This window comes from Chelonoidis abingdonii, chromosome 5 (assembly GCF_003597395.2).
Source record: "Chelonoidis abingdonii isolate Lonesome George chromosome 5, CheloAbing_2.0, whole genome shotgun sequence".
NCBI lineage: Eukaryota > Metazoa > Chordata > Testudines > Testudinidae > Chelonoidis > Chelonoidis abingdonii.
In genome coordinates this window covers 145,251,666-145,262,403 of record NC_133773.1, presented here as the reverse complement: position 1 = coordinate 145,262,403, position 10,738 = coordinate 145,251,666, and the positions used below count along the sequence as shown (strand labels likewise).

The window sequence follows — 10,738 nt, the reverse complement described above, 5'->3', positions numbered from 1 at the left end:
GTGCTGCTTTTTATGTTTATTCCAGCAGGAGGAACGTGCGTTTTGGAAGGAAATTGGGCCAGCATTTTTCATATGGGGAATATTTAAAGTTGGCTTCATTGTACATTTTCTTCACTGACCTGTCAGTGAACGGTCTTCTTTAAGACCTCCTTGGGTAAGGGCACCTCGGTCAAGGATGGCTACATCAAGGCTGTCTCAGTGGAGGGCCCTGTTGTATTAACTGAAATAGATTAAATGGGCCAAAGCTGTTAATATAACCCGGTCACCGTCCAACATTAACCAGTGGTAAATAAGGGCTGAGGTTTGGTACACAGCCCTCAGCCTGCTTCATACCAGGGCAAACACGCTGCTAAAAATCCTTCTGCCCTTTTATTATAGAGAAAAGAAGGAAAACCAGAGAAAGCATTTGAAATGGAAAGTACTGAGTCAGGCTTTGATTTTTAACACCATCCCTTGCTCCTTCTGCCTTTAGCTGGGGAGAGTTTTCAGAAGGAAAAAGCCTCTTGTCAGAGAGACTCTTAGATGGTCCCAAAGATGGTAATAACTGTCCTTTTGGGGACAAGAGTAGATGTTGGTTTGAGATGGGCTGGAGCTGTTGTTTTGAAAGGCTGATCCCGTTTCATCCCAGGTGGTGTCTGGGATTCAGCTGGAGCCGGTCGAGGTTGTGATGTCAGCTGGGTTCCTCTCTCTGGCCTGGGTTGGCCAGGACATCCCTCTGAATCAGGAAGACAAGGTCCCAGGGTCCCAGGAGACAGTGGGGGTGGTAGCCATGATGGTGACGCTCACTCCAGTAGCCTCCATCTGTTCTCCCCTAATCACAGAATCATAGAACATCAGGGTTGGAAGAGACCTGAGGAGGTATCTAGTCCAACCCCCTGCTCAAAACAGGGCCAATCTCCAACTAAATCATCCCAGCCAGGGATTTGTTAAGCTGGGCCTTAAAAACCTCTAAGGAAGGAGATTCCACCACCTCCCTAGGGAATCCATTCCAGTGCTTCATCACCTTCCTAGTGAAATAGTGTTTCCTAACATCCAACCTACACGTCCCCCACTGCAACTTGAGACCATTGCTCCTTGTTCTGTCATCTGCCACCACTGAGAACAGCCGAGCTCCATCCTCTTTGGAACCCCCCTTCAGGTAGTTGAAGGCTGCTATCAAATCCTTCCTCACTCTTCTCTTCTGCAGACTAAACAATCCCAGTTCCCTCAGCCTCTCTCCCCAAAGTCTTTCTTGAAGGACTCACAAAGGAAATGGTGGGTGGACTAGCCTGGCCCGGCCTCTCATTATTTTCTCTACCAATTAAGCCTAATATCCGACACATCAGTGCTGGTCTATTAAATTCCAGTTCCATACCTTCTCTTTTTACCCAGCATGGTTTCAACACCACTGTCCTTGAGTGATCGCAATGTGGTCTCGTTTTGGTCTGGGCTAATCCAGTCCCTTTGGCCAGTTCTCTTGCACCTGTTTATAACATACGTTACTGAAAACGACTGGCCCTACTGTCCATCAACACTTGTCGTTATAGGTTATGGTGACATCTCGTGAACTTTCATAGACTTTTTACAACTGAGCTCACTATTAGGGTCAGTTTGTCGGTCCAGTGATCACAACAGTCCCCATGGAAACATGCCTCAATCCAAGCCCTCCCCATTAAGGCCACTGCTCTCAAGAACTCGTGTGCTCCAGACACCTCAGAGAAAAGTGATCGGCTGAGGTGTGCCTACAGCATCTTTGATTTCGGACAGTGAAATGTGGTAGACAGTGGTTCCCAAACTTTTCAGGGTCGCAGCCTCCCCTTACCCGTCTCAGTACTCTCCCTGCCCCCAAGACACAGACAGGGGTAAGGGGACAGAGACTGGGAACGGAGCTGCGGCCAGAGGCTGAGGCAGGGGGCGGGACTTGGACCAGGACCAGGACCGGATGCAGAGGTGCAGCCAGGCTGAGGCTATGGGGACAGGCACAGAGCTGGGAGCCACGGATGGGGCCAGAGCAGAGCTCGGAGCCGAGCAGGCTGGGTGGCGCTCCCTCCCCTCCCCACCCCGTGGCAGTGGGCTTGGACCACACCATATCCCCCAAATGTTTCTCCATGTCCCCCTAGGGGGGCCTGCCCCACAGTTTGGAGTCCTCTGTCCTAGACAGTGGAGTAGTCCCCCATCATTTGGGACACCTAAGGCTGGACACAGGCCTGGAGCCTGGATTGTTCGGAAGGATGCTGGCCCGGCCCTGGGGAATATGGTCCAGACAGGCTCCAGCAAGGCGCGCTCTGTTCTGCCACAGGAATACGCCAAGGGGTGAAGTTCTGTCATTCTAAACTGGCAGTCGCTTGCCAGCTGGCAAAGGCCTGGGGTGATGGAAACAAAGCCCTTTTCGGCTGCGGCCCAGAACTGATCCTGCCCATTAGCGAATTACAGACGCTGATTGAATTACCAGAGCTACCCTAGTGCTCACCAGCCGAGCTGATGGGTCTCTGGAAAGTGGATAGGTTTCATCCGTGATCATAATTACTTCCAGCGCCTGCGGGGGTTCTGGACAGTCACATGAGCTGACAGGCCCTGGAGCACTGAGAGACAAATACGAGTCAGTAACAGTCGGCCAGGAGAAAGATCACCTCGTTCCTGTGCCAAAGGGCTGTAAAGCCGCCTGGGAGAAGGCCGGAGTCCCAGGTGAGGGCTTTGGGCAGTGAAATATTTTAACACCAAACCCAGCACATTTCAGAGGAGGGATTCTATGGTCATCGTTATTCCATCAATTCTTAGCATGATGGTCACAGAAATCTTTCCCCACATGGCGTGTAAGAAATGTAAAGGCACGTCCCCCAGCCCCCAAAAGCCTGTCTACATTAGACCGGACACAGGACAGGAGGGTTTCGAAGGCCAGGAAAGCAGCATTCAGTGCAGGAGGTCAGGGCTTGTGGGAAGCTGAGCGTGGGAGAAGGAGAGGAACAGGATGTCAGGAGCAGGAGGGAGAGGATGGGAAATAGCAGAAGACACGTAGGTGAGGGATAGAAAGCAGGTGTGGGTGTGGATCCAATGCAGGCAAAGAGCGGGAGCCCTGCAGCCCAGCACTCACGGCCACCTCTACACCAACGAACCAGAAAGGGCAGGGGAGTATGAAAGTCAGATCTACCAGCCCCTTGTTTCCAGGGACGTCAGCATTCACCTGCTGCGATAAAGAAGCAAGATGGCCCTGGCTGGTGCCAGGGATTAGTGATGGGCTGCAGAGCTCTCCACCACCCCAGGCCAGCAGCAGCAGCTTGAAGTCAGTCGAGAGGATCGATGATGGCCAGTCGTTTCTGTATCACACGAAGTATGAGCTGGGGAGGGTGGAGGTTCTCAGCCCAGTTCTGAGCAGGCAACTGGCCACGTCACGTGCTAGTCTGCTTCCTGCCGATGCCTCTTATCAGCCAGCAGCGACATCCTCCTGCACACGCGGATGCCCTTTTCTCATTTGACTCTTCTTCAAATGACGTTTCTCCTCCCTCCAGCCAACATGACCACAGGCCACCCTGGGAAGAGGTATCTGGAGAGCCAGTCACAGCTAATTTGTCTGCAGGCCTCCTTGGGTACCTCAGACTTAGAGACGGCCGCCTGCTTCCTTCAGCTGCTTGCCAGACGGGGTACAGCTCCACGCTGGTGTCGCTGGGTTTCCCAGAGGGGTAACCAGAGATGTGGTATTTACAGTAGTGCAAAGTTGCTGTATGTGCTGTCAGCGTCCCCTCGGTCACCGTGCGACTGACTCATGGGTGTTCTTGCTGCAATGGCAGGACCTGATGTGGAAAACAAGCATTAGGAGGGATAAAGGAGACAGGGAAAGAGACACTGGTCAGGATCAGGAGGCTCAACCCAGTTTTCTTTCGCCCAGCTGCGGGATCTGCAGGAGCGGCATCTCCGTTCCCACTCCCCACCCTAACAGGAAAAAAATGCTTTTTCTTCCAAAAGAAATGGCGAGTCAGGGCCCTACAGGAACACAGCTGTGCATGCGGCCCAGCGCACATACCCTGCCTGGGCTATATTGCCCCGTCCCAGAGCACCCTCTTGTGGCTCTCTAGTCTGACGCCTGCCTGTGACGTACAGCTGGTACACGGTAGGTTGCTGATCAGGACTGGCTCCTGTGCTTCCTTCCCAGAGATACACCAGAGACGTGTTCACTGTATGATCATGTAAGGTACTGCCAGGAGTGGCTGTTGTGAGCTTACAAGGTGTGTTACACATGTCAGGACCTAGCAGCTCAACAGTATAGTCCAGTTTAACCTTCTTTATACAGCCACTGGGACTTGGCCTTCCTGCTAGATTCCCCTAACATCCAGCCCCTTCCCGAGCGAAAGTGGCCTCCGTCCAGTCTATTGCCATGTCCTGCACCAATGTTCAAGCCAAGGTAGGAAATTCCAACCAGTTTTCTGCCTCGTTAGATCTTCCCTCCAGTCCCAGTCATGGCCACCAAATGGAGTCCAGAATTTGGCTACCACCAGACCTGTTTCTCCACCGCTGTGTTTAGGGTCCTCCTCCTCTGCCATGTTCTTCAGGACCTCTCATTCCTGGGGCACCAACCGCTCCCCTTGAATCTGGTTGCTGTCCTTTCCTCTGGTCCCTAACTCTCAGAGACAGCTTCCCCTCAGTTATGGCCCATTCCAGGCACTGGTCCTATCCCCTGCAGCTATGTCTCCTTTCTCAGAACTTCTGGATGGGGTCTGTGATGCGAGCAGACCAGGTCACGCCAAGGTCCCCATGTCTCAGCAGAACACTGACAAATACACGGCCGCAATCAGTCTGGCTCAGCTGTACATTAATATTGTTAAAACTGGTATGAGGGTAATAAGAATGTGTTTTGTGCTTAGACTTTACTGAATACTTGTTAGTTGCTGCCTGCACTAATCTGACAACATCTGCATCCCGTATTGTAAGGTGCTATTTGAGCAGTTGTATTGTGAGCCTCTGTGACCGCGTAAATCATCAGACTGGAGAGAGACAGTAACTTGTGTGAAGTGCTGGTCTCCAACAGCAGGTGTTACGTCCTGCCTGTTGTCAAGAAGTGTGTTGTCAGATGCTCCCGGTGTGGTGCTCTGCTCTCTCCTTGTTGGTATCACTCGGCTGCGTGCGTGTGTTCCCTCTGAGTGCTGCCCCAGCTCTGCGCAGATAGCTGACACAGCAGACCCGAAGAGAACCCCCAGTGACCACAGAGTCTAGTAAGGTACGAAGGCACGTCGGCCAGGTTTATTGCCGTATTGGATACAGTAGTAGTTCTCCGCAGATTACTGGAGTTCTTACCGAGCATACTACAAATATGTACCCACGGTCAATGGCTCGGCTCGTCAGTGCGGGACTTCCACTGTCCCCTCGGCCGACAGACATCACCCAGGGATTACATTCTTATACACAGGTACGAACAAGTTACACATCACTCCTGACGTATTGAGGTGCAACCCTCTACGTAACCAAGATTACAACCCCTTTACGTGTAGGTGCCGCCTCTCACTTGTAATGTTGGTTAGAACAAAACAAACTCTATCCGTCATATTACCCTTTTTGCCCCTGTCATTGGGATGGGTCAGTCTGTTCCTTGTTATCTGTATGGATGTGCAAGTATGTGAATGTTCTGATCTCTAGTGTTCAGTACCTTTTAGGTACGTATCTTCTTGCAGCATCAGCCCTTTCCTTGCCAGCTTCTGTGAGCAGGCCCTGCCTCTGGCTCACAGCTTCACTTTGCTTTATGTTAGCAAAGTCTTGACTATTACTTTAGTTCAGGCCTCAGGCCTCATACTGGGCCTTTATCAGGGCCTTCACTTACTACACTGCCCAGCTGGGAAGGTGCATTGACACCTGACAGACCACTGTGGGACATTAAAGAGGACAAAAGACATTGGCTGGTCTGCCCTCCCTCCGTGAAGACGAGTCATGCAAGTGGATTCCTCCCGTCCCCTGAGTTCACAGCCCAGAGCACATGGGAGGAAGGGAATAAAAACCCTTAACAAGAACGAACTAGATCACTGTGATGCCTGGACTCCGGAGCGGCAAGGTTTCTAGGCATAAGCAAGAGAACCCCCATGTGTAGCCTGAGTTAGGCCTAAAGGACATACAAAGCTTGCTTATCATAGAAGCTTTGCATTATCTTTCTAATTTAAGATTGAACTCATTAGTGTATCTATGTTGACCTGCTTTAACCTTGTAAACGACTCTCTTGTTTCCCTTTTAATAAGTCTGTAGATAATTTATCATAGGATTGGCCACAAGCTTCTTTGGTGTGAGATCTAAGGTGCAACTGACCGGTCCATCGGGACTGGGAGCGACCTGAATATGGTGTGATTCGTGCTGTAAGGGACCAGCTGTCACAAAGGCAGGCTCACGAAGGGGCCAAGAGCGATCGACGCAGCCAGGGGGATGGTCTGTGAGTCCACCACTAGGCTGTTATGGTGCCTGAGGAGTTTACACTGGATAACTGGTTGGAAATCTAAATACTGAACTGACAACCACTTGGTTTGTGCTCTGCTTCCTAACAGTCTGCCCCAAGGTTGTTCTCATGCCCTTGAGCCCGGGCAGGACAGCATGGCAGGGTCTGCTCTGAGCTCATCTCCCAGGTAAGGACCCAACACTTCCTCACTCCTGGGTCTTCTTACCTTGACTGCCATCCACTTCCATCCGTTTCCTAAATCCCCTCTTCCACCTGACCACCCCTCCCAGATGGTACAGACCAGGTGGATCAAGCGCTCCAGGTGTTCAACAACCATCAGTTCCAAACTGGGATTCCCTAATCAGCCCTGGCTCAGTCTAATTCCCCCATCCCTCCCTGTAGATGGATGAGGGCCCCTGAAAGGGGCCAAGTCACCCCATGACGCAACCCGACAACAATAGATCTGTGCATACAGTCCTGCACACGTAAGCTAGTCTACAACAACAAACCGCTGTGTGCGGCCCACTGTCGCTGAGCAAACCTGCAATAACGAACCACGGTTCAGGGCTCACGTCACAAGACCCCACAGTAACAAGAGTTTGCACCGCTCCGTTCTCATGTGTGGTGCACAGTACAAGAGATTTGAGCAACCTGCTCCAGGAAACCACTGCAGGCAGGACAGTGCAAGATAATGACGATAATGAAACCGATTTTGGGGTCAAGCTTTCAAGGTATTATGAGAAACAGCAAGGGGAACAAAATGACTGGAGACATTATGGAACACACTGTGATGCTGCAGCCTATATGGTTTTATAAAAATATGCTAATGAGTGAATATAATGTAACTGGAATACGCTTCATCTAAAAGATCTCTTGTAAGGTATCATTACAAAGCTTATAATCTACTGAGTGTGGTCATCCTATTTGTATAAAGCTACCACTCTTGTTTCTGGGACTAAAAATATGAAATAGAACCCTGACGACCTATTGGAATTGTGCAAAGTGTGGGCTATTAATGGTGGTTTGGAATCTTGATGGCTCCCATTAACCAGGACAATTGTCTGCAGATGGGTGTGTTTTACCTGTAAGTCTTCCTGTATGTGTGTGTGCTGGCAAGTGGGCAATGAAATCTTGCAGTGATGTGTGATCATGTCTCCTGAACTGGAATCCATCTTTAACCTGGTGCTTTTCCCATTGAGGAGGAGGGGTGGGAACCCAGAGAGGGACAAAGGATTCCTGCCTTGGGCAAAAGATCTATAAGTGGGTGGAACAGAACAAAGGAGAGGAGCCATCATGAAGAATCCCCCAGCTACCGCCTGAGCTGGAACAAGGGCTGTACCAGGGGGAAGAATTGTGCCCAGGCCTGGAAGAGGTCCAGTCTGAGGAAAAAACTTACTGAAGCATCTCTGAGAGTGAGATTATCTGTATTCAGTCTGATCAGACATAGATTTGCACGTTTTGTTTTATTTTGCTTGGTAACTTACTTTGTTCTGTCTGTTACTACTTGGAACCACTTAAATCCTACTTTCTGTATTTAATAAAATCACTTTTTTACCTATTAATTAACTCAGAATATGTATTAATAACGGGGAGCAAACAGCTGTGCATCTCTATCAGTGTTATAGAGGGCCAACAGTTTATGAGTTTACGCTGCATAAGCTTTATACAGGGTAAAATGGATTTATTTGGGTTTAGACCCCACTGGGAGTTGGGCATCTGAGTGTTAAAGGCAGGAACACTTCTGTGAGCTGCTTTCAGTTAAATCTGCAGCTGTTTAGGGCAGGTAATTCAGACCCTGGGTCTGTGCTGGAGCAGAAGGGCTTGTCTGGCTTAGCAAGACAGGGTGCTAGGGTCCCGAGTTGACAGGGAAAGCAGGGGCAGTAATCTTGGCACATCAAATGGCAGCTCCCAAGAGGGTTTCTGTGATCCAAGCCATCACACGTACCATTTACAAGTCGTTAGAAATCAGAGTTCATCCATCTGAAAGGAAGTTCCCATTGCAGTGGGGGCTGCCTGCCGGAAAACAAAACCAGTATCAGTCAGTTAGTGCCTATGCAAATCTATGCCACTGCTAATGGCTTCCAGCTGCATTCCATTCCCTGGCCTCTATGTGAACCCTGCAATCATGTTAATACATGCAATAGGCCCCCCTCCCACTTCCTCTCCAAGCAGAAAATATACCCAAAGGCTGAGAATCATGTGCTTATGAGAGCAGGAGACTTTGCTTTTATAGTAAAAATTAAAATGCATTTGTCTGGTGTAAAGTAGGCAGTGCTCATGTCTGTAACAGCAAGCGCTACGCAGGGCCAGCTCCAGGGTTTTTGCTGCCCCAAGCAGCAACAACAACAAAAAAAAAAAACAAAACCAAAAAAACCCAAAAGAGTCACGATCGCGATCAGCTCTACTGTCGCCGCTTCAGTCTTCAGCGGCTGGTCCTTTGCTCTGAGAGAGTGAGGGACCCACGCTGAATTGCCGTCAAAGAGCTGGACGTGCTGCCCCTCGCTGTTGGCCGCCCCAAGCACCTGCTTGCTGGGCTGGTGCCTGGAGCCGGCCCTGGCGCTACGTGAGCTAAAAACCTGAGATACAAGCCGAGCTGTAGCATGACTCACGAGGGGTAAGCACTGCACGCTGTTTTATCGCAGGGGTCACTCATCAATGTTGGGTTCTGCAGGCTGATTTGCTCTTGCAGGGTTGCCCACGAGTGCTGAGCTATACACGCTGTGTTACTGGAGGGTTGCTCACAAGCACTGAGCTGTGCACACTGGTTTGTTGTTGTGGGGTCACTCCTACATGCTGGGTTATGCACACTGGTTTGTTGTTGTTGTAGGGTTGCTTATGAGCACTGTACTACAGAATTTAAAGATAGAAAAAAATCCTCACAACCCCTCCAAACTCCCTGGCTGATACAACAGGCTTTTATAGTTGCTGAGGCCAGCCCCCAAGAGGAGACATGTTCCGCTGTCTGGAGAGGCTCACGACCTCAGGCCAGGCTGTCAGAAAAAGGCAGATACCTCAAGCTGGTGGTGCGTTCTGTAGTTAGATTTCACCAAGCCAGTGACAAATGTGCACACCTGGATCACTGTACCAGTCTTACCCTGGAGTCACAGACAGTCCTCTCAGACTCTCCAGTCTATCTTGCCACCCAGACACTGTGATAAAAGGCAGTGGTGCAAGCAGAAATCGTTTCTTGCTGGTACTGCACTCATGGGAGGTACACAAGAGGGGGACGTGACCCTCCATGTGACTCCTCCCCACTCCGCCCCAGCCCAGGGCCCCCAAGCTCTCCCCACCCCCTCTGACAACCCCCTTTGTATATATAAACATCAACATGCGTAACTACTCACTTTCCCCCCACGTGTAGAATTCAGTCTGTTTATATGGAACATGGGAGTTGGGTGAGGAGCCATTTCTGCATATAGACTCATACGTACGACCTATTAAAAGACAAATATTATGGAGACCTGTATCCTAACCTGCTTTAGGGTATTGTATCCAAACACTGCATTACAATGGAGGATTCGACTTCCTTTATAGGAACAGACTCTGGAAACACTTACCAGCCCACAAAAGCAGTCCATAGTCATGCAAATAGTCCCAGTGTCTTCGGTGGGATTGATCAAATGATTGAGGGTTTACAGGATTAGGATCCAAATTTGTAAATTGTTCTGGGTGATACTGACAATGCCTGAGCTGTCAGATCAGAAGGAGCTTCATTCGAATACAGGTGGGCAGATGTGCGATAAGTCTGAGCTCCAGCGAGTAACCTATTTTCAGCAACGTTCTTGGCAGATTCCAGAGGCAGGCAGTTTAAGGCCATCAGTGTCCAGCATTATAATCTTCACTTCCAGTTCTCTCTCTCACAAAGCTGGAAAATGAGGCATCTGTTTTCTTTGTTTTGCTGCTCCAGTTCCAGTTAACAAAATGCATGTTAGACTAGTTTGGCTGCAAAGAAGAATTCTGTGCACACTGGGGACACCACCTGATTCCTGTCAGGCTGCAGAACTGGGCTGACATCAGAATCCAAACATCCTCTGGTCAGTGCAAGCAGAGGCGTTCCTCTACTGATTTGGACTTGATGTGATGCAGTATGGATCTCATGGACAAATAGTTCAGACCAATGGAGAGAAACAGAATCAAAACCACTATTTAAAACACCTTCCATTCGCCCCACCCCTCCCCTCTTGAGGACTCCTGATCAACTTAACAGCACAACACATATGCTAACAAATTTAAACAAAGCCTTTAAGTTTGTTAGCATATGAATTGTGCTGTTAAAGTCATGTAAAGAATGAATGCCCTCCCTAGCTGTGTTCTGCTCCTTAAGGAGCAGAGTGCAGCCCCACCCATCCCACT

General features: G+C 49.9%; 2 long non-coding RNA genes across 2 annotated transcripts; one reads left to right on the top strand and one right to left on the bottom strand.

The window, feature by feature from the left end:
• Positions 1 to 349: 349 nt before the first annotated feature.
• Positions 350 to 4,081, bottom strand: LOC116830299 (uncharacterized). The gene is made up of 3 exons (XR_004374931.2): positions 3,128 to 4,081; positions 2,450 to 2,561; positions 350 to 811 (listed from the first exon to the last, which is right to left on the bottom strand). It is a non-coding gene; the product is annotated as an uncharacterized LOC116830299 (long non-coding RNA).
• Positions 4,082 to 4,105: 24 nt separating this feature from the next.
• On the top strand, positions 4,106 to 7,943 carry LOC142046910 (uncharacterized). The gene is made up of 2 exons (XR_012656012.1): positions 4,106 to 4,977; positions 5,806 to 7,943. It is a non-coding gene; the product is annotated as an uncharacterized LOC142046910 (long non-coding RNA).
• Positions 7,944 to 10,738: the final 2,795 nt, after the last annotated feature.